Genomic DNA, 27,012 nt, shown 5'->3' with positions numbered 1-27,012 from the left:
GACCGGGTGACGAGCTCATCTGGTTTGCCAGACTGAGGAGGTCCCAGGTTTGGGGACTAAGTGCTGAAAGTGGGATAAACTCCTGGACAAATAGTTGTTCCTCCAAGACCTAGAGGGACCAGCTGGCTCCACAGCGACTCCCTTCCATCCCTGGACATTTAGGTATCACCTTGTCTGCGTTCCTTGGTTCTTATCACCACACGTATCTCATGGCTCTAATCATTTGCGTATAGAGTGTCCACCTCCTGAAAAGACTGACACCCCGTGGGGGAGGGCAGAGGGCATGGGCTTTGTTTCACTTACCCTGCTCCTGGCCTCAGCCTGGCATATCCTGAGTGCTCTTTCAATGCTTGGCAAATGATTTTGCGGGAAAGACCTAACATTCCCCCAAGGGACTAAGGAACTAGGTGGTGGGTATTTTAGTTGAACTGGAGCATTCAATGCCCTGGAATATTAAAGGGCCATTTCCTGACCCCTGATATGCTCCATTCTCTAGAGCCCTTGAAACTTCTTTAAGAAAGCCATTTGGGACAGGATCAGTTCAGACAGCTATGTAAAACTGATATGCCTAAAAGGGTCACAGAGAGGAAGGAATGTCAGAAGAATTAGAGTGAAGAATAGGGATGGTGTGTGTGTGTGTGTGTGTGTGTGTGTGTGTGTGTGTGTGTGGAGGGGCGGCATAGAATAATGAATGGCATTAATTAATGTGTTTCTTTTTAATTGAAAATACATGACTATTACAGCACAGTGATTCTCAAGAAAGAAATGGCTAAATCCATCCACAAGAAAATGGCACCTTGCTCAGAAAATTTTACAGGTAAGTTCCAGTAAACAATCAAGGTAAGAGTTAAAGAGAGGTGATGAATAAAAGTTATAGAGCAATCTCACTGATGAACATAGATGTAAGAATTTTCAACAAGATATCAGCCAATTTATTCCAGTGATATATGAACGAAATCAAAACTGATTTGGGTACATTCCCGGAATGCTGATATGGCTTAAAATTAGAAAATATTTTAAAATAATTCACCTCATTAATTCATTAAAGGGGATGCATCATAAAAATCCCTTCAACAGATTCAGGAAAAATGTTCACTAACTTAAATAAATGAAAAGTACACTAATAAAAAACACAAGACTTTGAGAAAAAAATTATATATAGGTAAGTATTTTAATAATTCGGATTTCAGAAGGAGAATATTTCACCCATGATACAGATACACAAATGAGAAGGTAATGAAGTCTATATCAAAGACACCATAAAAAAATGAAAATAAGGATATAGCCATTTCTTTGTAATACATATTGCCAACAAAAGACTAGGATTCGCAATTTATAAAAATGCTGGGCTATAGCTCTGTCTTAGCACCTGGCACATGAGTGTAAACATTTCCTTATCATCCCCCCTTTTAGGAGATGGTGAGCAACTTGACATGAACTGGTTCTGGGTTATTTTTGCATTCCCAACACCTAGCACAGTTCCTGGCACGTATTGTTGCACAGCCAATGGTGACTAAATAATTAGAAGGAGTGCCTCTGTGGGAAAACAATCTACTAACCCCCAGCACGTGCAGTCCACCATGATGGACCCCTTTCATTCAGTGGCTTAGAAATCATCAACTGTCACACCACGCAGGGCTTTAGACTGAAACAATACAAATGGCCTTAGTCCTTTTGGGTAGGTGGCTATAACAGAATACCATAATTTGGAAGGCGTATACATGTGCCTCTCACAGTCCTGGAGGCTGGAAAGTCCACGAGCCAGGTACCAGCAGATCTGGTACTGGTGAGGGTTCTCTTCCTAGTGTGCAGATGGCTGTCTTTTGGTTGTAGCCTCACCTGGCTGAGAGTAATTGAGAGAGACAGAGAGACATAGGGAGAGATCTCTGGCATCTGTACTTACAAAGGCGCTAATCCTGTTATGAGAGCTCTACCCTCATGACCTAATCTCCTCCCAAAGGCCACCCCTCCTAATACGATCCCACTGGCAGGTAGGGTTTCAACATATGAACTGTGGGGAAGGGAGACATGCAGTCCATAACACAAACCAACTAGAGCTACTTTAAGCAGAAAACAGTATTTACTGAAAAGACAGAGAGAGATTCATCGATTTTTCAGGAAGACTGGAGAACCAGACACAGAAAATGGTAGAAATGAAGGGCGGAGCATCAGCCAGACCACAGTGCAGGTAGGGTTATAGAACTAGTCTAGGGGGACCTGTGAGACCCCCACTGTGTGGTGGGCTACCCTTGGCTATTTGACAGTCCTGCTCAGCCCACTGCCCACCAGAAAATAAAAATCTTCACTCCCATTGCTGACGCCAGATTTCTGGGCTGGTGAGTGAGTTGCAGACCTTTACACTCATTTACCTGGGAGTTTGGAAAGTGAAATCTGAGCCCCTGTTAACTTATAATGACAGGTGGGGATTATGTATGCATAGCCAAGGGGTTTACGTTTTGAGCAACCAATTAAATGTCAGGTGCCCACTACACAGCCCTTCATCTTTTGACCATGAAAACCTTATTTTGCTTCTAATCAGTTCAGAGATGAGAAAGGGGTCCTCAGATTCCTCTTCAAAATCCAACCTCAGCAACAACTGGCTGAAAGCCTGGAGGTTTTCTACATGGGATGGCTCCCCACAGGGAGCATTAGGAAAAGTGTGAGAGCTTTAAATAAAAATTCCAGAATTTGACAGTGGGAGGAAGAGAAGTGAAAGGACACTCCATGTAGCGAAGAATTGTCCCCATTCATCTGTGTGTACAGTCCTGAGGAATATAAGACCTCACCATCCATGGGTGGGGGGGGCAGCTGTCACTTTATGGTAAGTGCCATGTTCCACATCGAGACCCAGAGCCAGGCTAGCCGGGCTGCTGGGGGATTTCAGAAACAGAAGTTGTTCTCTGCCCTGGGGAAGAAGGGACAGAGCATTGATCTGAAAATATCCCCACCATACAGGAGAATGTGGGCCTGGCATCTCGTCTGTTGCACTTAAATTTCTCCTGGAAATAGGGGACCCTCTGAGAGTGGCCAGGCCTCAGGCTGTAGACCTAAGAAGGCTCCAGACTCCCTAGTACTTAACCTACCCCCTTGTGTTAGGGGAAATTTCACCTTCATCTGAACTCATTAATGTGTTAATTTCAGTTTCTTTTTGATGCTATTTCCTGTGTGTGTGTGTGTGTGTGTGTGTGTGTGTGTGTGTGTACATAATATTCTCTAGATATTATGTAGCTAGAAAGATTTTATTTAATACAGCTCTTTTACATGCTGGGTTGATATGTATTTTTTAGTGTTTAAAATAGGAACCAATTTTAGTGACCATATTATTTGCTCTGAATACACACACACACACACACACACACACACACATATATATTTTTTTGTTGTATATAAAGCATACAAATAAACCCTCCTGAATATGTATGATCCTTAATTTTAATACTTAAGTGTTTCCATCATATTGTGTATGGAATTATAAAGGGACTAAAATTCTTAGTTATAACTCCCAGCACTCTTTTTCCTATAGAAGTAATAAACAAGTCATAACAATAATAACCACTGTCTACATAGTGCTCAATGGTTTAGAGAACATGCATCTTACACAAGTTGGAACCGTGATGTGAGTCCAGGTCTGGCGTCTTTCAATCCTTCGCTCATCCCTGCGTGCCAACTGTTCCTACTGAATGTTATTTTGAAAACCTAGTACCTCTTTCCTATGGCGACAATCCAGTCTTTCCTTCCTATTCAGGCCAATAGACCAAGAATGTTTGTCTGTTATTCATTGAGTATCTTTAAACTTGAGGGAGAGAAAACACAATGCAAGGACCCCGTAAGTAGATCAGAAAAGGTGGTTCCTTCCTTCCTGTTTACACACCTACACATGTTGCAGGACAGGCATCTACGGTGAAATGAGGACACTTAATTTGAAACAACACAGATTACAGGTATAAAACCTTCAAAGGGCAGCAGGGGACACATTAGTGTGTGTACTTAGTGTTCTCTGTTGTTTGATGATTCCCTGAGCTGGTGCAACTTGAATAATACACAGAAGAAAGATGCTGGAAGAAAACAATAGTTATATCGATCTAACTTTCAGTAAAAGGATTGTCGCACTGCTTAAAGCAAAGACTGTAGTGTGTAATGGACATAAAGTTCAGATGTAGTGCTAATGAAAGTGACAGCTAGTTGTGGCTCTTCCATATCCAAGAAGGCGTATCTGGAATCTCCTAGTCCTTAGATCTGGTCTAATTCACATCACCAGTGGGGCTGTGTCTGCAATGGGTTTATCGTATATTTAAGTGCCGACCTGATTTACAGAATTTTATGTGTAAAATATTAGCATGAAAAAAATGAAGATCAATCATATGCTAGATCTCGTCACTCTGGGAGTCGCCATGTTTGTTGGAGTCAACATTTGAGTAGCTACTAACAATTTTATCTATAAAACAATTTTGATTCATTTGATCCTAAAATTATATATATATATATATGCATACATATTAAAAACTATTATTATTATTATTATTATTATCACTGAAGTGAATGTTAACACAAGGAAGGGTGACGGTGAATTGACATGCCTAATACAGCTCAGTTGTAAGCAGCAGAGCTGTGATTCAACCCCACCTCTAACATCACAGCCTGAGTTCTTCAGAATTACTGATGTGGCCTGTTTTTCACCTTATCAAGATTTAATCACAATATATGGCAACCTATCATGACCTTTCTTGTCTGTTTTCCTTCTCACCCTAAATATTCTTCCAGGAATGCAGAACCCCTCCCTGTGTCACATCCTCCAGTAACCTTAGTCACCCTGTCCTGTGCCAATGACTGAATTCGTTCTACTTACAGTGCTGCTGTATGTGGCGGGCAAATAATGTCCATCTTTGTGTCTGGATAATATTGCTGTTGTTTATTTTCCCCAGATCTCTCAGTGCCATCTCTATTATGTACAAATTTGGAGGAAGAAAAAAAAAAGGCAAGAGTTTTCCTCTAAGTGTGACATAAAATTCAATTCTTAGTTTTTAGTGTGTGATAATCATGCAATAAATCTTATTTTTTAAAATGTTCTCATCTTTTAAAAGGAAGATTTTGGCCCAAACAAATCATAAATACTATTCCTGGGAAATGTAGGAACAAGGTATTCAGTCATATAAATCTTTTCCAAATTTATGGAGAAAGAAGTTAAGTTGTGGAATTTTCTCAATTTTGAGACTTTCTCCTTTAATGTCTTTCTAATAAGGTTAGCTCCAGTGAAGAATCAACAAAAAGTAAACTGAGTGCACATGGAGTGAGTAAGCAGACATCAACAAAAACAAAATAAAAAATAGTAGAAACTTCACTGAAAAGATTCCCCCTTCCCCTCTCGTAACCACTAAACCATTGTCTGTGTCTATGAGTTTTTGTTTGTCTTCTTCCTTTGTTGCTTCCAGTTTCATATCACACATATGAGTGAGGGAGGGTGGTAGAAGAGGGTAAAGAGGGCCAAATACAGAGGGTGCCAACAAATGTAGACACATTTAAGAAAGGAAAAAAACGGTTAAAATTGTAATACTCAATATATACTGATAACAGAAGAAGAATACAAGTCACGTTTGACTTCTGCAATTACAAGAGGTGCTCAAAGTGGTTACCATAAATGTCCAGATACTTCTGATCACACTGAACTACTGCTTGAGCAACGTTGACCAAAGTGTCCACTTGTACCCATTGTACCCATTTTTGGCACCCCCGGTATATGGTGATGGAAGTAGAACTGACTCTGGGTGGTGAGCACACAAATATATATATGATGTATTATACAACTGTATACTTGAAACCTATGTAATTTTACTAACCATTGTCACCCCAATAGATTTAATAAAAAAGAAAAGATTCCTCCAGCTCCTTTCTCCTTAGATCCTATTATAACAATATGACTTTTGTATTGTATTTGTGTATTTTCTGATAATAAATACTTTCTTTTTATATGATGAATTTAAATATATGAAAAGTCCATTATAGCACATAATTCTACGGGGACCCTGATTTCCAGTGGCGTTGTCTCACAGATGAGTTTGTGATCCATTGAATGAGATATTAGAGATTTCCCATGTCAATAGTGGTTCATGGTATGCAATGTGCTTTTTGAAATCAGGACTGTCCTAGCAAATCAGTCAGATACGATACTTCCCAGATGCACAAATTGAAAAAAATAAATAATCAGATACCTAGAAGATTTTTAGCATGACAAAATCTGAGAGGAGGTTAAGGGGCCCCTAAAGAATATTTGTTCTTTTTTGCAAATGGTGGGGTGCCGAAGCAGCTACATGTTGCTAGCTGCATTGTAAATACTTATAAAAATGGGACCTCTCAACCTTCTGTTCAGGGGTAACCTACTGAGTCTGTGTTCTGTGCCAGACACTGTGTAATTCACAGCACTAATTTCGGTGGCTTCTGTGGTCTAGTGTAGTGTATGAATGTGCAGCAAACATCCAGGTACATTACAGAGTTCAAGTGCTGCGATATTAGCACCTGTTACACCATCCTGTGCAAGTGTGAGAGAAAAGGTGATGGGGAATCATTACGCTCGAAAGCCCTAAGGGGCGTGAGGGAGACAGAGAAGTTGGGGAAGGTGGAGTAGTGAAGACTGGAAGCTGAGAAACCAGATAAAGACTATTGTAATAAGTAAAATATGATAAAGATCTGGACAGAATCAATGGAAGTGGGCTTGAAAAAGTGGCAGATTTTAATGAGTTTTAGATGCATCACATTTTCTGCCAGATAAAAATATGGAGCAATTAATGGGAAAGTGTATTTTGGTATAACTTCCTAAGTAAGGAAGAGATATTTAAAAGAGGGAGGAATTTGTGGGAAGGAAAAGCTGGGCTTGAGACAATCGATTCAAGGGGCCTGGGGGACATATACAGGTAGCCTTAATTGGTCAGAAATGACTCTCCAGTAAGAGACCAGTGATGGGAGGGCTGTAGGACTTAATTCCTCCGTTTGTCCCCCTCTTCCACTTTCTTCCCAAGTTGTGCCTTTCTTGTATCAGCCATGTTACTGAGACACCATAAATTCTCCCTCTCCCATCACAGACCAAGCTATGCTGCTTGGAAATGAAATAAGGTCTGAAGTTGAAGCTTAAGAAGGTGGCTGTGGCCATATCGTGCTGGTCTGAAGGGTTGGCCTAGCAGAATTTTTAACAGCACCTACCCTCTTTCTCTTTCAAATAAAGTCCTGGGTTGGTCATCTGTGCCGTTTTCATTGTCAGCATCACCATTGTCATCTTAGTGATACTGAGAATTTTCACTTTGTGTAGTTTCTAATACAGTGGCGCCTCAGTTTTCGAACATCTCCATTGACGGACATTTTGGTTTATGAACGCCATAAACCCGGAAGTAAATGCTTCGTTTTCAAACACGCCTCGAAAGTCAAACATGTCACGCGACTCCTGCTAAGTGCAAGATCCTGAGGCCTAGCTGTCGCCTGTTTTTGAACGTTTCAGAACTCATGGCTTACGTTAAAAAACCAAGGTACCACTGTAGTTTAAAAGCATTTCCACATGTTTTATCTATTTTGATCCTTACGGTAACCCTGTGGGGCAGGTGGTGCAAAATGTGCCCCCATTATCAAATCGAGAATCTGAGGTTTTGCTGGTGGCACAGTCACATGTATGTTTGCTATGGAAGCAGGGCTTGAAACCATGTTTTTGAGTGAACAGTTGTGGGCTTTTTCTCACTATATAATATTACTTTTTTTAACTTGATGATTGCATGACTTTTTGACTTTATGATCTAATGGGGTGAAAATCCAAAAACCTCAAAGCAGTGGGAGATTATGTGACCATGCCAGGCAATTATTAGCTGGAACTTTTTAAGAGACCCACCCTTGGTTCACAAATTCACATTTCTATGGCCAGATGTTTCCTCTTGCTTACCATGCCCTCTTCCTCTTTATTGGCCTGAAGGCTGAAGTCAGCAACTTTTCTTCACCCCTCCTGTCGGGGTAGGGCAACAGGAAATTGAAGGAAAAAGAAATCCTCAAAGAGCCAGCATATTTGAAAGGAAATCCTACGAGAGGAAACAAACTTTTTAGCAAGGAAGCAGAATTTTGACTTGGCACTGAAAGGTATTACACATATCTTTGTTTCTTTCCTAGTTCACGGAACATAACTACTGACATTCCTTCATTTAATTTTCACTTCATAAGTTAGGAGGTACTGACAAGTATGAGAGAACCTGGTTCTCATATTACTTCTTCAGATTCTGAACTGCAAACTTTCCCCATGTCAGCATTGTTTTCCCTAAGATGAAATTATGTTCCCAAATGCATGTGAAATGGTACCTTTTCAGATGTGCATCTTGCTTGCCCTGAGAAGTCTGTTTCTTCTCATGTTGATCTGGGAAAAATAGGAGGCCAAGAGCTACCTGACCTAGAACATACCAATACTTCTCACTGAGTCTCAGTTTCCTTATCCAGTGCTCAGCTATCTTGCTGTGTTAGGCTTTTCTGGCCATTTATTCACTTTGCAACTACTCAACCCTGCCTTGATTCCTCAAAAATGACCATTGAATTGACTAGATTTAAGTGAATGAGTGTAGTTGTGTTTTAATAAAACTTTATTTATAAAAAGAGGTATCAGGCTGGATTTGGTCCATGAACCATAGTTTATCAACCCTTTTACAGGGGAAAATATGTACTTCATAAGGTTGTTCTAAGAATCGTATTGAGTAAGATGTGTAAAGTGCTTGGCAGAGGATTTGATGTTAAAAATGACCGCTAATTTCTTTCCTCTTCCTTCTCCACTCACACCAATTCTCTTATCGGGAGGCCCTTACAAAATGGAATACTGTAAGCTGATATTTCATATCGTATCTGTAGCAAACATTGTTTAATTTTTTTTTATTTTATTTTTTTTTAGTTTTAGTATTTTGGGAGAAAAATGTGGGGAACTGAAGACACTGAGTTATTAATCTAACAAATTTATGAACACATCTGAGCTCTGTTCAATGTCCTTTCCCCCATGCTTATTTCTTTTAACAATGTTATTTAACAGCAACCCTTTTAGTGAAATTCACAACAGACAAATAAAGAAGTATGTGCTTTGTGTCAAAGATACAGGCAGCAGCTGTGGGTCTTTGTTTAAACAATGGTAATAATGAGGAATCAGCCTCACGGGCATTTATTATTTTAAGCTTGACCTCTTGTGCCTGCATTTTATGTGCTTCTTTGCCCACCTCCCAGAGCAGTCACTAGACTTGCCCCTTCATTTCTCTGAATCAGTGTATTGTTCTTCAGAGCTTGTCCTCTTTGACCTCAGTTTTTCAATTACTTTTTAATGCTTTTACATATTTCATTTGTGTTTTTCCCCCAAGTACCTTCAGGGTACTAATGCAAAAGACAAATAACCGCAATGAACTAAAATATAGTAAGTTGGAATAAAAACACCAAGTTCGAAGTCAAATGATCCCATTTGAAGGTCTGATTGTTCATGGATTATTTAAGTGACCTTGAAAAACCACTTCATCTGGAAGCATCCCAGGCTTCTCACCTGTGAATCTGGATACAAATTGTGATTCTTCCTACTTCCCTAGATTTCCTGTGTGAATAAAATGGACAATAGCTATAAAAACAAGATATCATGAAATTGCTGGTAACTTGTTTCTCGATTATAAAACTATTGGTAAAATCACAATAGTAGTTGTAAATGAAATGGCACTTATTTGGGCCAGCAAATATACTAGAAATTGTTCGTATATTAACTTACTAATCTTTATAATAAATGTCTGAGGCAATTACTTTTCTTCCCATTTTACAGATGAAAACAGTAGGAAGCTCAGTGGTGAGGTGATATGACCAAGTCTCATAGGTAAGCGGATGAGCTGGGGTTGAAACTCTGGAATATTGGACTCTAAAGTTCCTCCTCTTGGCTTAAAATAAACACAAAAGTTTATATCCTCCTTGTCAAACCGGAGAAGGCCAAGGGGTTCTACTCAAACTATACTTTAAAAATTCAAATCATGCTGTAAAAGAAATAAATAAAACACATTTTCCCCTTTTTGTCATATTTTCAATTCTAAAAAAAATTTAAAATGTACATATAAAGATAATTTACAAAGGAATGTTTTCTAGGATCATTAGGACATGATGAAGGCCACAATTTCTAACTTTGACTTTGTCAGGAATGGTTAGATCAAACAACAAAATAATAAGTAAGAATATTAAAAATATAAATATTAAAATACAAGTGCTAGACCTAATATTGACGAAGTGGGAAAGAGAAATATATATTTTTTTCACACAAAGAATAAAGCATATTTGTTCTTTAAGCATATTTATAAATTTTGGTCACACGCATCACTGTGAAATAGGCCTCTTTTATGTTCTAAAAATAAAAATCCCATGGATCATGTCCTCTAAGCATAATGAAACTGAAATAGAAATTAAAAAAGCAAATTGAAATGTATTATTTTAAAATCTAATGAGATAAAGACAAAATGACAATGCAAACTGCAAAATACATTGATCGGAATTACAATGAAAACACAGCATATTAAAATTTGCAATGTGAAATTAAAATGGTGTGAAGGATAGGTATGTGTCCTTAAGTATACAGGAAGAAGAAAGAGGAGGGCGAGAGGGAGGGGGGAGGAGGAGGAGGAAGAGGAGAGGAGAAGGAGAGGAAGAGGAAGAGGAAGAGGAAGAGGAAGAGGAAGAGGAAGAGATGGATGAGGAAGAAGGAGAATTAGAAGAATTAGAAGAAGAAGAAGAAGAAAGAGAAGGGGGAGAGAGGATTCAGAGCCCCTCCTGAGTACAGAGGGACAGTCTTTCCGCAGCCACAGGAGACAATGGGAAAGGCTACAGAGCATGGTGGTCCCATTTTATGTTTGGTGACCGGTCGGTGAGGGTGCTTCCTGGAGTTCCAGGAGTTGAACTGGCCTTATTTCTGGGCACACTGTTGATAGTTCCATGAAAGCCTGGCTTGGGTGGGAGAGGAGTTAAAGAAAAAGAACGTGGCATTCAGAGAGGTTAACTGGCTTTCTCAAAAGCATGTGCCTCTTATGACGGTTGGTGTTTAAACCTAGATCTTCAGAGCTCCCTATGAATTTTTATGTACTTTAATGGTTCTCTCAAACACAAGAAATACTTAACTGAAAATATACATGTCTACATCATTTCGATAAGACACCCATTTAAAAAAAATATGTGTGCAAGTATCCCGTACACGCAGATAATCGAAGTAAGTGCTCTTCATTTTCTTTGAACAACGTGCATAGTTTTCTGTCTTCTTCACTTGACTCATTGTAGAGACACTCATAGAAATATTAGAAGTTGAACTGAAACCCAGAAGGAAACTGAAATTGGAACAAAACTAAATGAATATATGTTAGCCTTTAAGATGCCTTCATGAGAAACGAGCTTCTCTGACCCTTGAATTGCTTACGGAGTTATACTTACGGCTGCAATAGGGGACCAGGGTGCTGAGTTACAGGGAAAGCCACCGAAGGACATGAGAAAACTTTGAATTACTGGTAAAGTTTTTAAAAAGTGCAGAGTTTGATCATGCATTTCCTCTTGCCTCCCCTGTTCGTCTTAAAATCTTCCTTCTTCTGTAAAGTGAAGGCACGTTATAACCACTGTCCTATAAGGATCCTCTTATTATCCAAACAATCTGTCTCTTCAGTCTCAAGACCAAGGCCTGAATGTTTGAGGAAACATGACAAAAGAAAGGTTTTGGTTAGTGTAGGACTCCTTTTATATTTCCTAAGGATTTAATTTAGTGCATTTTTCGCATTGAAAAACTGGAAGGAGGGTATATTGATTTGCCCACACCCCCTCTCCCTTTTTATCTGTTTGAGAAGTAAATAAAGATGTTTACATAGACAGAAAAGACAGGTAAAAGGGCACCAGGGAGACTGCAATGGACTGAGTTTAGGCAAATGTTGGTTTGGGGCCCAACTGGTTTGCCAAATCCTTGTTACTAAAGTCCGTTCATGTGCCTGGCACTTCACAAAGCCAAAATCTAAAATGTCAGAGTTTGGAGCAAGAAAAGGTTTATTGACTGAGAGGCTCCAGCTGAGAAGATGGAAGACGTAGAAACGCCTCAAATCCATCTAGCTCCTTGGATTGCGTTAGGTGTTTTTGTTATGGCAAACCCAAAGGGGTCTGCTTGCCTGCGTGCGCCCAGGCCAAAAGAAAGCACGAGCAGGAATTTGCAGCAAAGAAAGTAACGGTTTATTTAAGGAGCTGTCGCCAAGTCCTTAGACACAGGTGAGCTAGTGTTCTCAGAAACCTGGCTCCCTGATGGCCTCTCCCTGATGGCTGGGTTACATAAGGGGAAAATCATGAACCATGGTCGCTGTGGGAGCTGGGGCTGGGGGACTCCACGGATTGGCTGGGGCTAAGGCAGGGAGCAGTTGGTCATGGCTTCAGGTCCTGGCGTCAGCCATGACATTGTTTGGTCAGGTTTCCAGGGGATGTGGTCCTTGGGGTTGTTCTGCTGCCATGAGTCTAGAGCTGAAACATAACTGAGGCCGAGGTGTCAGCTTTGTTGTACTGAATCCTTACTCATTGTTTGAGGTTTTGTTATTATATCCTAGTCATGGTTGATAGACCTGAAGCTTTATTCTTAAATGACTTCAGTGTTGACCAGAAGCTAATGTCCTAAGGGTTTAACGATTGAAAGGGGCGGACATGCAGAATATGTATAGGCAGGAAGATCTGGGGAAAGAATGCAAGTGAGTGATAGCTTTATCTGGCTACACAGAGCTAGCATGGGTTAAAGCAGAGTGCATGCTACAGAAATGAAGTCCATGTACCTTTGGAGCACCAAAAGGAACGGGAGGGGCAGGTAGGGTAATTTCTGTGGTTCCAGTTCCTTGAAAAAACTCAGTATGCAGACTTGGAGACGTCATGGGATGAGCACATGTCCCCAGGGCTGGTGTTGATCCTCCTTCTTTTCTGCAAAGCAACCCTGTTCTTTTTCCTCTTTACTGTCTTCTACGAGGAAGAGCAAAGGCATAATGTTAAGGTGGTATCTATAGTTTCTCTAAGATTGTTAGAGAAACAGACAGATCACAGGTTGTTGATTCAAGACCCTGTTGCAAATGTATTGAGTCTTGTGCTTAGGATCTTGGAGTTCCAAGCAACTTGGAGTTACAACAGAACAAACAGATTATAGAAGCTATGGTTCAGCTAGTGTTAGGGGTGGGTGGGGGAGCAATTAAAGGAGAGGTCTCGTCTGTAGGGGCGCAGTTACAGTCTAAGCCAGCCATAAATAAACTCGCGCATTCAGGACAGAAAGAACCCATAAGCACAGCGCTGGTTAGGATCCCATACCTTTATAAACTTCCCTCTGTCTATAAGTGTTTCTGGGTTGGTGAGGCCACTCTCACTTAGGCCCCAGGGGTCTTCCCTGTACTGGTTGGTGAGCTATTAATATAAGCGTTTTAGAATTAGACTGAGCATAATCAGAAAGGGGGCTGCCAAAAGGGGACTCTGCCAACCAGTGAATTTGGTACCATTCTGAAAAGCAGGTGTTCTGAACACTTATTTAAAAAAAAAAAAAAAAAAAAAAAAAAAATGGCACTTCTGAAGGTGGCAAAACTAAAAGAACTGGTGAAACTCACCAGGTTTGGTAACAGTTAAGGGGAACACTTTCCAAAATGGGCTGAGTGTGTGATGTCCGAGTTCCAGACTCGATCAAGAAAAAATAAGCTTAAGCCAACATATTCTAAAACTGTACATAATCCAGGATATGGCATAGCCCTTGAACTTAAAATAAAAGTCCTGGTTGGTCCTGCTATCTTGAGAGGCAAACTCTCAGGTAACTGTGCCAGCATCTGATTTATTTATGGGTTGTTTTCTCATCAGTAGGTCTGCAAAACAAGGTCCACTCAATGAATTTGCCCAGCAATAAAAATACAATTATGACCTATCTGGCATCACATACCTATATTATGCTAACATACATTACAAACATGCAAGTCATAGGTAACATAGTACATGATTACTCTGTGTGTATAAAATCACAGTGTCTTCAGATTTCTTCTTTCCTTTGATAGCAGCGTCCACTTCTTACTCACGGTATTGTCAAGAGCTGGGGACTTTGTGTGATCCCTAGTAGTAGCTCAGGAATGTCATTCTCCTTCTGTATCTCCACCTCTCCTACATGCTACATAATTGATTTGAAAATGAGCATCATGGATTCAAAGGAGGACCGACTTACTTTAAACACAGAAAAGTAATCCTAGCACAGCACTTGACAGGATGGCTTGTCAGCAATAATTCTTTTCTATACCACTCTCAGCCTGTCCCTGGCAGCTCTGTTGTCTGAGGATATTCAGAGTTCTTAATTTTAATTTCTGGACCTTGTGAATCCTCATTCCACTTCAATTTTTGATGACTTGTAAAAAACCTTTTGCTTTCTAGACCTGTCTAAATATTTTCTGTTGTAATGGTATCATCTGCAAACTGCATTGTAAATGTTGAACTCTTCCATCCGTCACGGGCATGCGTTGCTGGGCACAAATTCTCACTCATTAAGCAAGTCATTGTGCTGCTAGACTTGCGTTACACTTAACATTTGTTCTGGGTCCTTCAGACACAGCTCAACTTAATATGTTAAATTTCAAATAAGCTCCCACCCTCTTAGAGGACGAATACTATTCAAATATGCATGAGGAGGTCTGGAAGGGGAGATCTGGATGGTTACAAAAATGCATATTTTAGAACAGACATCCTATTTTTGCAGTTGGTGCAGATTTCCTGGAATGGATACATATTGTGAAAAGAGATCAGCAGTTTTTGTTGATAATGTCCTTGTGAAAATTTGGCATCTGCATATTTTTCTAGTTAAAGAAATAATCCTAGAGGGCTGATTTACTCTAATGGCATACATATCATTTGGCTTCAGAAAAACAGAAAATAGAGCTAAGGTCCATTTCCTATGTACGGGATGCAATGTACAGCATTTAGTTGCAATGTTCAGTGAAGTTTAAAAAATCCCACAGTTGTAAAGCAAGGACATTGTCGCCAGGGCTCTTTTCAATGAATGGTAATTTGAATGGAATTACAAATGATATCCATATGAATTTTCTGTCAACATTCAGAAAAACACTCAGCCTTGCCTTTCTCTTCTAAAACACTTGTCCGGTCTCCTTTGTATTCTATTATTGCCTAAACCAAACCCTTTTGCAATTATTTGTTTACAAATCTTTCTCTCCCACTAGAAAGATGTTGAGGCCAGCAAATAATGCCACATTTTTTTCTCTATCCCCAGGACCTAGTCTAATGGCTCTCAAGCATTATGTGAATAATATGTATGTGTTGAATTAATTGCATTGCTTTGTCTTTCCTAAAGCTCAAATACCAATTCTACTCTATATTTTTTTCTGTGCAGGTTTCAAAGCATTTCGCTTCAGTAACCGCAAAGACAGCATTTGATTATGTAGCATGCATTGTACTTTAACTCTTTTGTTAATTACTCAAGTGATTATCTATTCATTAGTTCATTTATTAATTAATGGAATAATCAGATATTCCAAAGTTTTAATTTTTAGGGATAGGTGATGATGCAGCTGACATATCATTATTAATCCCCCAATCCTAGTCCAGGGCTAAGTACTACACTAGTCGTGTGAATTTGGGCAAGTTACTCAATACCCCTTTGCCTCAGTTTCCACTGTTGTTAAATGGAAATACAGCGGCATATTGTATTTGTAGTGATGGTAAAATGAGCTTTATAGGTAAAGTGTAGCCACAGAATAAGTACAATATAACTGTTTGCTGTTGTTATGTTAGTTTACCAATAAATTTATGCCAACATGCCTGAGATCACACACTTCTTGACTGGGGAGAGAAAGTAATTTCACAGTAGTAATTTAAAGAATATTTTCTGTTTTCCAAAGTTCATCAAAGGGAATTTTTCTCTTACAATCAGAAAATAATTCAAGAGATAAAAAGAAAACTGTATAAATCAGGGTGATGTATGTAAACAATTATGAGTAATGAGTGAATGAATGAATGAATGAGTGAAGCAAGTTACGTATCTTGCTTAAATGTGTTAGGTGATGAGTGCACTGAAAGTAGTATTTGAAGAAACCTAGAGGGTTTTGGGAGACGTTTTAGGCAACTGGAATAGCAAACATGGAGGCTGTGAAGTAGAATCTTGGCAGCATGGCTGCCCTGCAGGAAGTGTCAATAAATACCGTGTTTCCCCCAAAAGAAGACCGGGTCTTACATTAAGGTTTTCTCCAAAAGATGCATTAGGACTTATGTTTAGGGGATGTCATCCTGAAAAATCATGCTAGGGCTTATTTTCCAGGCAGGTCTTATTTTCGGGGAAACACGGGTATTACTGTATTTTTCTCAAAATATATTACTATCTGTTTTGAATTAAATTCAGTGGTCTCCAAACTTTCACTGATCACGCTTAATTATTAAATTTAGATCATTCATGCTAAAACATTTTATTAAGTATTTCTTTACTTTTTTATAATTTATACACATAGACTATTATACCAATATATTATGTACAGCCTAAAACAACAGCAAAGCAGGACAGAAATAAAAATATTGAGAAAATAAATATATAAATGGGAATTCTAATATTTTCTTTTACACTCAATAATATTCTCTTACATAGTCTAAATGTAAAGCTCTCTGGATGTAGTTAAATATTATACTTCACCACCTTTATACTTTTCCATCTTTTCATTTCTAAAAACTATCTTTAGACATTTTACTTTCTTTTTCAGGATTAGTCATCAGAAGTAGAGTAACTGAAATTTTACTAGAGACTTCCCGGGATAAAATTTGCTTCTCCATCCTTACTTCGCTTCCCTGAAACATCAGACACACCACTGTATCGAGTAAGTGCACCTTAAAATCAGAATTTGTGAATTAGACTATTGATACATCAAACATTCCTTCTGCTTTTTGAAACCCCATGTGCATGAGCACCGTAGGTAAATGGTACAGAAGGAACTTGTTTTTCATTTATAATCAAGTGAAATAGGATTAGACACAAAGTGATATTTTTCTAGCCAGATTACTTGATGGCAGGTATTTTGAACTTTCATGTTTCAGGAAGAGGGACAAAATATGAAGGTGTCAAATTTCAATGAAGGTCACCTTTTGAATTAGTAATGAAATCCAGATGTGTGCGTTACTGGTCTGTGTATTAGCTCCCTAAAATAGAAGACTGTGTTTATTAGAAGACACGGTCTGCAGAAAGTCACAAGAATTTAAAGAAGTAACTTCATGGTTTCTTTTTTCCAAAAACAAAAACAAAAACAAAAAAAACCCCAAAAAAACCTTGCAAAATATTGTCAGAGAAGAAAATGAGAGAACCCCAAGAAGAGACATCCCCAGCACCCTTCTGGGGAGAAATGAGTGGACCCCAAGAGAGCATTTCTGAGTAGACACACTTGTCATGCATATCATAACTGAGTCACAACCATAAATCCATTCCCCCAAATGGTCTTAATTCATTTTATCAAATCGAGGGTAATTCACCCAACAAGTGAAATGTGCGTCATGTCTATACACTCAAGATTCACATGAAAAGACCAGAACCATCTTTCCTTTTCAAGATTGACAGATAGAAAGGAAAAGGCTCACAACTTCCGATTGCTGAACCTAGTGGCAGTCAGGTTTCATGCCAATTTCTTTATCCGTCAAAGGAAATTTGAGGGTAAAATATTATTGTACGCCTTTGAGATGAAAAAGCGAAGGCCAAAAAGTTATGTACATAATGCTTAATGACTTGCCTTTTAATTTAACATTTTTTAATTTAAAACCTCAGTTCTTTCTGAGAATAATTTTTAAAAACTGCACAATCAATTCTCCCATTTGGGTTTTTCAGATGAAGTATGCCTCCCAAATTTAAAATCGTCACTACCAAACATTTAATTATGATTTGCTGTAGAAACAGCTCAAAATCAGAAGATGAACGTAACATTTTGCTAAATAAATCACATTTCGGGTCCCCTAGACTTTCACCAGTACCCAGTAATAATGTTCATCAGAGTAACCCAGTGACATAATGAGATGTGATTCTCCTTCCCATTTGTTCATTTCCTACTGCTCTGTGACATCAAAGGACATTCAGGATGTAGCCAAAGCACACTCCCTCCCTTTGCCCCAGTCTTGTTTCACACATGGACATCTGCTGCTGGCCCTGGTTTGCGCTGTCTGCTCTTTGCAGACCTCCGATCAGCTTCAGACCAGCTCCAGGCTCCCTCTCTCAGTTTAACTGCCCATAGAAGGAAACAGGGGTGAGTAAAAAGAATTTCTTTTCCCCAAATGAGTTGGAGTACAAGATGAAGACGTCCTATAAATTGGACACACAGGAACTCAATTTGGGGAAGCAGAACATTCTGGTTACATGACATGAACAAAATACCCAACATATATCAAGTCCTTTGCAGGAGTTACCCTACTTAATTGTCAGAACACTCTTTAAGATCAGATCGATAGATCTCTCCCACCACCTCAAATATTTTTGCCTTCATGTGTCTCCTTGGCCACTTGGCTCCTGGTTCCATCCGGTTACTACTTAGGCACAAAGTCTATGAGCTTTAATGTGATTTTCATGGACTCAGCCCACTCCTGGTGCTGCCTGCCCCTCCCCTGTTGTCACTGAGGCGTGACAGGCTTTTCTCTGCGCCCACACATGTGCAGTCCAGAGGTTCACGTGAGTTTACCCCCTGTGGAATTAATTGGACCAGTGGGAAACTGGAGCCTATCAGGAATTCCTTCTTCTATGGATAATGTCTTCTAGCTCTTTTCATATGAGACACTTGTTCTAAGAAAGGGCAGTTCATTTGCCGCTGGGAAAATGGCCTCATGAAGGAGCCATCCGTTGAGTTTGACAAGTAGTGACCAGCTTGAGACCACTCCCTCCTGCCCCTCCTCAATCTCTCTTGATTTCACTCTGTGTCGCAGATCTCAGGTGCTTTTCTGAAATAATTGCTATCAGCTTTTGCTTCAAGTTTTGATTCCTGAGTACCACAATCGAAGACAAATATGGAAAATAATGCTCAGAAAATTAAGTAACATTCTGGGAATTAGAAAGAAAAAGTCGTAAAATTGAGATTTTTATTTTTGTTTTTTAAATTCTAGGACTATTTCATTCAAAAATTACAGCTCTTCCTGCTGTACCACAGTCTCATGACTTTCAGAAAGTACAACTTTTCTAAATCCTTTACATTTGAGATTCTTAAATTTTAGCTGAGCTTCCTGTCTGAGGTATTTCCTAATACACCACAGGACATAACGCAATTTTGAAGTTTTCTGCATCCCCTTCATACAGCTGGGCCCGGGGGGTAGCCCTTTGAATCTTTGGGGGACAAATCACAAGTAGGTTGTCATCATAACCTTAGTATCAAAGGAGGGTTGGATCCCTTTGGTAAGTGCTGGGTGTTTACTGCTGAGCATTAAGACATTCTGCCCTCATCGCCAGAACCTTATTAATGTTACATTCTTGTCAGCCTGCCAAGTCATAAGCAGCTTATATAAGGGAGGGGGACCCCAATGCTTCCAAATCGGAACCAAATCTGCTACTTAAAGTGACGGAATGTGGTAAATGACATTTCTCAATAAAATGTTCTACCCAGCAGTGATACGATGTCCTAGATAATAAGCTTAGGCAATCACCTGAAACCTGGTGAGTCATTTTATAGAGAATAAGAGGAAAAACAAAACAAACCTTAGGTTATTGAAAAGAGAAACAGATAAAATGATAGGTGTATGACTTTGGGGCTTCCAAACCTGACCAAGACCCTCTCTGCTCTAGTGTCAGGTCAGGCCAAGAGGCTACAAACAGATAATTTCAAAGTTCTCATATGTTCTGTTCTCACTGTAAAAAGTAGCCACTCCAAAGTCAAGTGGAGCTGTCATCCATAAATAACATTAATTGCATCAGATTTATGATTATACTCGTATGTGTGCCTCTGTGTGTATAATCATACAACTGATGACACACATATAACGTTTTGAAATAGAATAGCTCTCAATTGCTAATCAAGTGATTGCTCTGCCAGCAATTCACCTTTTGATTTGGGGCAAGCAACATGACTGAGTTACTGCCCCATGCCTAAACACACACACACACACACACACACACACACACAATGGGAAAAATGTAGCGGTACATTCTTTCGTACTCTGCATATAATTGATATTCTTTCAGTTGCAACTGACAGAAACAATTCAGCTGGATTAATCAAAGAATTGGTACATAGATCCCAGGGAAGTTTGTATTGTGGCTGTGTTTTCTCCTAGCTCTACACTTTTCTCCGAGCTGAGGCTCTTAACTCACCTGTTGCAGGTTTAAATTCTCTACGTGATAGAGATATGTGGTCAAACGCTGCCCCAGTTTCCCACCTCCCTGAACCCTGGGACTGTTAGGATGCCCCAGGATGGACTTGAATTGACTCGAGATGTGTGGACAATGTTCCGTGATAGTCTAGACCAGCATGGAACTACAGGTGTCCAGTTATAGCAAAAACAATGGTATGAAGTCACACAAATCAGCCATTAACCCAGCATAACATGGTTTTATGATCCCTTATACTTCAAGTAGTGAGCCATTTTGCTTGATCCAATATACAAATCTAGCTGCATCACGTACAAATAAGAGATCTGCTAAAGTGTCTTGAAGGATTATCTTCTCCCATTCTTCAACATGAATCTCTGCTTTAACCATTGTAAATTATTTCTAACTTCCTTGTGTCTCATACTTTCCCAGCTGTTTATCTTTGTACCTCCTTCTTCTTAAAACTGGGAGTATGCTATCCTGTAGCCTTTCCACCCACATCTCCAGACTTCCTCCACAAAACAACAACAACAACAAAAATTAGTTAAAACAAATAAATTAAAAAGCAAAACAAAATAATAGCTGGTACATCTCTCTGGTTAATTGTTTTCCTCAATGCTGGAACAGGGAATTACCTTCTAAGCTCCCACAGTACCCTCAGATTCTTTCTATGATTGCATTTACCACATCACACAGCGTACTTTCTTCCTTGACCCTACCAGATTGTCGCATAAATAATAGATATTTTCACTTAACATGGCAGAACTCAAACTTGAAATATTTTATTCAGAAAGGAAAAATGTTGGAAGGATGCCAGGAACTCCAGAACTACCAGAGATCTCTCTATGTATCTCTGGTCTCTGCTGAGTTTGCATGCCTGTTTCACACTCTCCTTTTCCAGACATTCTGGGATGTGGGATGACTGCTAACCCCAAAGCCACGTGCAATGTAGCTATTGCTATTTGATTTTCTGTCCTTGGCTCCACTTGGAAAATCCCTGAGAGATCTTTCGGGACAGATGATCAGATGCCCACCCTGTGCTGGTGAATATGGCCTGTGGGGTTTGTATCATACAGAAAGATATGGCTGTGGAGAAGGCTACACCATGTATTTTAAAAAGTAGCTGGCACAGAATATCCACCCAGTGTATGTAAATGGACTCAAAAGGGACATTATCACACTGATACTATCTAGAACTTAAACAATGAAAAAAGATTCCATTTCCGGCTCATCTAATTGTTCCCAAGTGGTAGAAGCTTTGGTTCCCTTCTCCTTCAGAGAATTCTTAGGAATAATTGACTTTTCCAGACTTCGGCTCCTTGAACTTTTCATCTGTTTAAAAAAAGATATTTATGCTATGGGTATATGGGTTAAAGGCCCACTTTCAGGTTAATAGCCCGAAGCTTTCTTATGGGTTAATACTATAATTACTAAACTTTTTTTCCTAAAGCTGTATTTTTTTTTTTTTTTTTCTGATAATTTTCTCCACAGCCAAAAAAGTGTTTAAGAAATTGAAGGCCATCTTGGAATGGAAACACAACTGTAACTGCAGGGCAAAAAAACTAATTCTTGTCATAATATTCATGAGTGGTTATTAATAACGAGGATTTGCAATGCTTTCATCTAAATTATCTTGGCCATGAAATTCAACTACACAGATGACTTTCCATTAACAGTAAGATACCATGAATACAAGACTAAGTTTATAATAATTAGAACAGGTTTCAAATTTTTGCCCTGCACTCAACTTGTCACATTTTCTTTTACTTATTGAACCTCTGTGACACCATGTTCTCATTCATGCAATGTGGGTTTTATTTTTTTTTTACAGTGAAGGTTTTAATACCTTTCCTGTCTGAGTCAAAGGAATAATGCGAGAACAACATATATTTTCTTTTGTCTTGATATATCTATAGACATAGCGTCAGGACTCTCATGCTAAAAGAATGTTTTTTTCTCATCCTCAGGCAATCGTGGCTCCAAAATACCTTTATAAAAGGAGCTAAGACGAGACATGTGGTTGCACTAAGATATGCTCTATTTGCATATCAAGCACATTGTTGTAACTTAGAGTGGGAGTTAGAGATAAAAATATAGCCAAGTATTTGCATCAACGCTCTACAAACTCTACTCGTAATTAAGAAATTGTCAGTTCTTCCTATCAAAGCAAGTTTCTGAGGGGGCTAAAGGAGAGTTGAAGGCATGGCTGAAGCCTCCAGAGCCTTCCCCAGGCCACCACATACCCCATATACCCCGGCAGCCACTGCTCCACGTTTCTGGGCCCCAGGCCAACAGAACTTCTCAAGAGAGTTGCTACGTTTCCGATTCTCGTATTATTCTCATGTCAGAACAGTGATGCCTTTTCTAACTATAGCATCTTCTTACCTTACCAGGTACATTAAACAGATAACTTTTGAAATGGACCTGGAAAACCAGGTAAAATGTATCCTGGAAAAGAACTGGGAGAGGCCAAACCAGAGAGTGCCATTCGTGAAGGTCAGACCACAGAACCTGGATGTCTCTGACAGAATACAGAATAAGGCACAAGTGGGTGTTGCATACATTAATTCCCTAACTCAATATATAGAGGGTGCCAAAAAAATGTACATGCATTTTAAGAGAGTAAAAAATTGTTTGACTTCTGCAATTACAAGCGGTGCTCAAAGCGGTTACCAGCAGTGTTCAGACACTGAAAAGGCAGAGCCAGGATCTGAGCCCAGGTTGTCTGGCTTCAGAGTCTATAGTCTTATGACTTGCAATTACAAATATGATGCTAAAATGATGCTTCTCATATGTGAAAAACAAAACAAAAAGAATCAAGGCGTAAACATGCTAGGGGCCTCATTGGAAGCTACTATAGTACGTACAGAAACCTAGACTAGAGTCCAGAAGCCTGCAGGTCTAGTGGTCTTTGCTACAGACAGAGGGTGTTGTCAGTATTATGATATACAGAAAGATTGGGGAGATACGCTTGATTGAATTAAGATAAATATGTTCACACTGCAAGAGGTGACAGTGTTGCTTTGTTTTGCACTGGTCAGACCAGTAGAGAGAGATACAAGGTTTTGTTTTGCTTGTTTCACTCACAAACTACATCCCTCGGGGCCTGTGGTTCATGTGTTCCAAGGTACAAAGAGTTTCTTGTTGCTTCGGATGAGTTTGGACTCCGGCAGAAAGGCACTGATTGATGAGGATGGCTGGGGTACTTCCAGGTTCTTTTCCTAAGTGTGGTGCATGAGCTGTCTGTCACAAAGACGTCTTCCTGGGGACAGGCTTTATTTACCTCCTCCGGGACTTGATCTACAGTGAAATGTGTAGAGGGGAAGGGAACGTCAAGGAAACGGACTCAGGATTTATTTCTCACTGAAAGGCAGCTTGAGGTGATGTCACACATAGAAATTAAATGAATTCAGTTCCATTCCCAACGTTGTTTCAATTGAGCCTGACACATAGGGACAATTGGTGCTGACTCAGAGCTATTTCCAGATGGGAAGAGCACATCCCACACAATCCTGGCCTAATTCCACTCCAGTCTCTCTCCTCACTGCCCCATCAATAAGGGACATCATTCCAGACGACAAGGCTCCACTCAGTTTTGAACCTTTTCTTACCCTGAAAGACACTGACATTCCTCATACCTTTTATATATGCAGACTGGTGCAGAAGAAAACAGTTATCAAAAATAAACGAGGTAATGATTACATGGAAGCAAAACCTCACTTTCTTAATGACAAATCACAGATTGGCGGATATAGCTCATTTGTCCTGGCAGGTAGGTTCTCTGGGATTGGCCCTCTCCCCACATTAGAAAGACTTATGCTTCCATCTACGGGTATCATCAGACCCTTGGAACAGAAAACTGTAAAATGTATAACATAAAGGAACAGAAGAGAACTCAGATTCCTCCAAAAGGAATTGTGCCAAGTATGTACAGTTTATTATTTCCCAGATCACTCCCAGATTATCCATTAACTGCTCCATGACATAGTGAGTAATAGAGCACAAAGCAGCTAGGATAGTTTGACTAACTGATCTGACTCCACAAGGAAAGGAACAGGAGGAATGGGGAGAAATAGTTCCCTCCCACCTCCCTCCACATTGTGTCCTCTTAGCATTGCATTCTCCCTGCCCAGGGAGGAGAGCAAATCTTTAGCAAGTCCATTCTTCCCCCACTCATGTGAAGCCCGTCCCCCACTGCTGACACTGCTCCTTTAGGGACCCTTCAGGAGTATCTGTGAACACTACCGACGTCCCTAACATAACTCCCCCCCACCAAAGACTCTAAAATGGGTCAGAGAAGCACATTAATTAAATCAACTCCAAGGCTGAAAATTTAATCTCTCGTTGATTTTCCAGTCTACATTTTTCTACCCAAAAACATTGCTCAACATAGCCTGTTGTGTAATGTTTTCAGCTTGATTGATAACCTAATTATATTCCAATAACAAAATGTCAATGGAGAGATGGTCCAAATTTGAATATAAACACTGTGCTACTATAACGTTGCTGGGGAATTATTAAAATAAGGAGATTCAATTTTTTTCAAGTTAAAGTCCAAATGCATTACATTTCCATAGAATTGGGTCCGAAATCATTTTTTTTTTCTTATGCTTTTGAGTTAAAATTCCAAAGATTAAAAAGTACTCCTCATTTTTGCATGTTGGTTTGTTTGTTTTGTTTTGTTTTCCATTCAGGCTCAGTTGGTAGGATTTTCAACACGTGGGTGGAGACAGTGTTCTTTCAGCATTTGAAGACTGGGTCCTTGCTAATCAGAAGGAATGTATTTTCTCCTTGATGACCTTAGACTTGTATTTGTTTAACACTGAGTCTCTAATGTTCTTCACTATTTTAAAGATTCCTCACTATTTTATGTCCCTTACTTGTTACGAGGAAAAACAAGATTATCACAGCACTGGCATCATATCCGCAGAATTGGAAAAACAAGGAGTTACCTCAGACAAAATGGTTTCCAAGTCAATCCTTTGTGTTGCCAAAGACCACAGCAGAGAATTATTATCATCCTGAACAAAGGTGGCTTTCTTGGTTGGGACCTTACTGGAACACATGGCACTAGATGCCAATTTTCTCATATCTAATACTTGGAATTTAAACTCTGTTGGAAAACTCTCTCAGCAATAGGCTGATTTTGGCACTATTTACTATATTAATAAAATCCACTTATGAAAACTGCCTGGTAGGCCACAGTGGTATTTTTTCTTGTTTTCCTATGTCTGTATTGAGCCTCAAAATTCAGGCGAAAGTGCTTAATTGAATGGAGTGTCTACAAAGCAGCATGGAATCCACCATACTCTTTTATGAGAAGGCATTTCAGTCCTGTCAGACTAAGGCTGTTTCTCTTTCATTTATCTTTGGAATTCTTAAGACTTACAAAGTCTTACTTCTTAGAGAGGATTTCCTCCCTTATAAGTAATTCTGCAACCCAGAGCCAGCGTGACACCAGGCGGTGGGGAGAACCAGGAGGGTGAGTGGCTTAATGCCTGACACTCAGAAGAAGCCAGTGCTGGTTCTAGCCCTGATATTTCCCTCCTTGCCCTTGAATCCTTATTGAAATCGGAGCAGCCAATCCAGTCTCCTACCTAGAGCTCCTACCTGAATCTAGAACTTTCCTTGTGCTGTGTAACACTTTCAGAATTCACTCCTTTTCAGACTAAATACAGCACATAGTCTTCAGCCACTGTTGCCTGGAAGTTCTGTAGTTGACAAACTGTTGTCTGCAATCAAATTCTTTGCTTCCTCTTTTTATCAAAGCCTCTGAGGGTGGTCTCTATGGGCTGTGGTCCCTGCTATCCACACACATAGATTAAGTACAGGGCAAAATTGAGGTGCTGCACCCCGAGGCAGTCCACAAATTTCATTGGGGTTTGAGAAGACCCCAGGACCTTAGTTCGGGTGCTCTTTTAGGTAAACAATCACCGAATTCTTGTCACTGTCACCATAAGCAGCAGTAACCAGCTAAGGTCAAAATATTTCAAAGCTTGGCCTCTTGTCCAAGCCACCCATTCATAAAGCCAATTCTAAACTGAAAAATTAGTTGCATTGTGCCACGCAGGCTGCAAATCACCAAGATTCTTTTCTTTTTTCTTTTTTTAAAATCACTACCAAAGCGCACAGCCATCTTTTCAAACCATGTCAAAAGCCCAGACAATTCCAGACAAAATTTGTTCTACAAAATTGTACACTTTGCTCATTTCTCAAAGGCCACAGTTCACACATGAGAGTTACTTGAAAGGAGCTAAATAAGTTCTTTTTGCTGTGACCTGGGCTGCGAACTACCTGAGAGATAAATAGCAAATAGGAGGCAAAGTATTCCCTTTGTTAATACTAAAGAGGAGGCAGAGGACAGGGCTTGTATATGTGGACAGTTGGACTTACAACACTAGATGTCTGAATTAGGCACACTCACTGGTCCACCATAGGTCACCCTACATGACAGACGACTCTGTACAAGGTAAGGCATGAGGCACAAGCAAGACTGTGTTTGGGGGCGGGGGGCAGCTCCTTTTCAAGAGGATAAAGAGAGGAACTAAGCCAAAGCTGTCAACTTTCAGGGAGAAAATCATTTCTTCAGCCCAAGTCTAGAAAGAGTTGAAGGCAGGCATCTGAGCACATCTGCATAGGTTGTGCACTGCATTAGTGTAGTGAGCCTGTTTAGATAGAATGTGATGGGAACGGTGCCCCTAGAGCTGTGCAGT

At 39.7% G+C, this 27,012-nt stretch overlaps 1 long non-coding RNA gene across 1 annotated transcript; it reads left to right on the top strand.

Annotated features, from left to right (window-relative positions):
* Positions 1 to 741: 741 nt before the first annotated feature.
* LOC141569181 (uncharacterized) lies at positions 742 to 25,471 on the top strand. Its single transcript, XR_012492634.2, has 4 exons — positions 742 to 817; positions 9,797 to 9,847; positions 16,737 to 16,850; positions 22,693 to 25,471. It is a non-coding gene; the product is annotated as an uncharacterized LOC141569181 (long non-coding RNA).
* The last annotated feature ends 1,541 nt before the right edge of the window (positions 25,472 to 27,012 follow it).

Source organism: Rhinolophus sinicus, chromosome 1, assembly GCF_057876585.1.
Source record: "Rhinolophus sinicus isolate RSI-liver-muscle chromosome 1, RSI-T2T, whole genome shotgun sequence".
NCBI classification, from domain to species: domain Eukaryota; kingdom Metazoa; phylum Chordata; class Mammalia; order Chiroptera; family Rhinolophidae; genus Rhinolophus; species Rhinolophus sinicus.
Note: the sequence above shows the minus strand (reverse complement) of the source record. Positions and strands in the feature narration are given on the sequence as shown.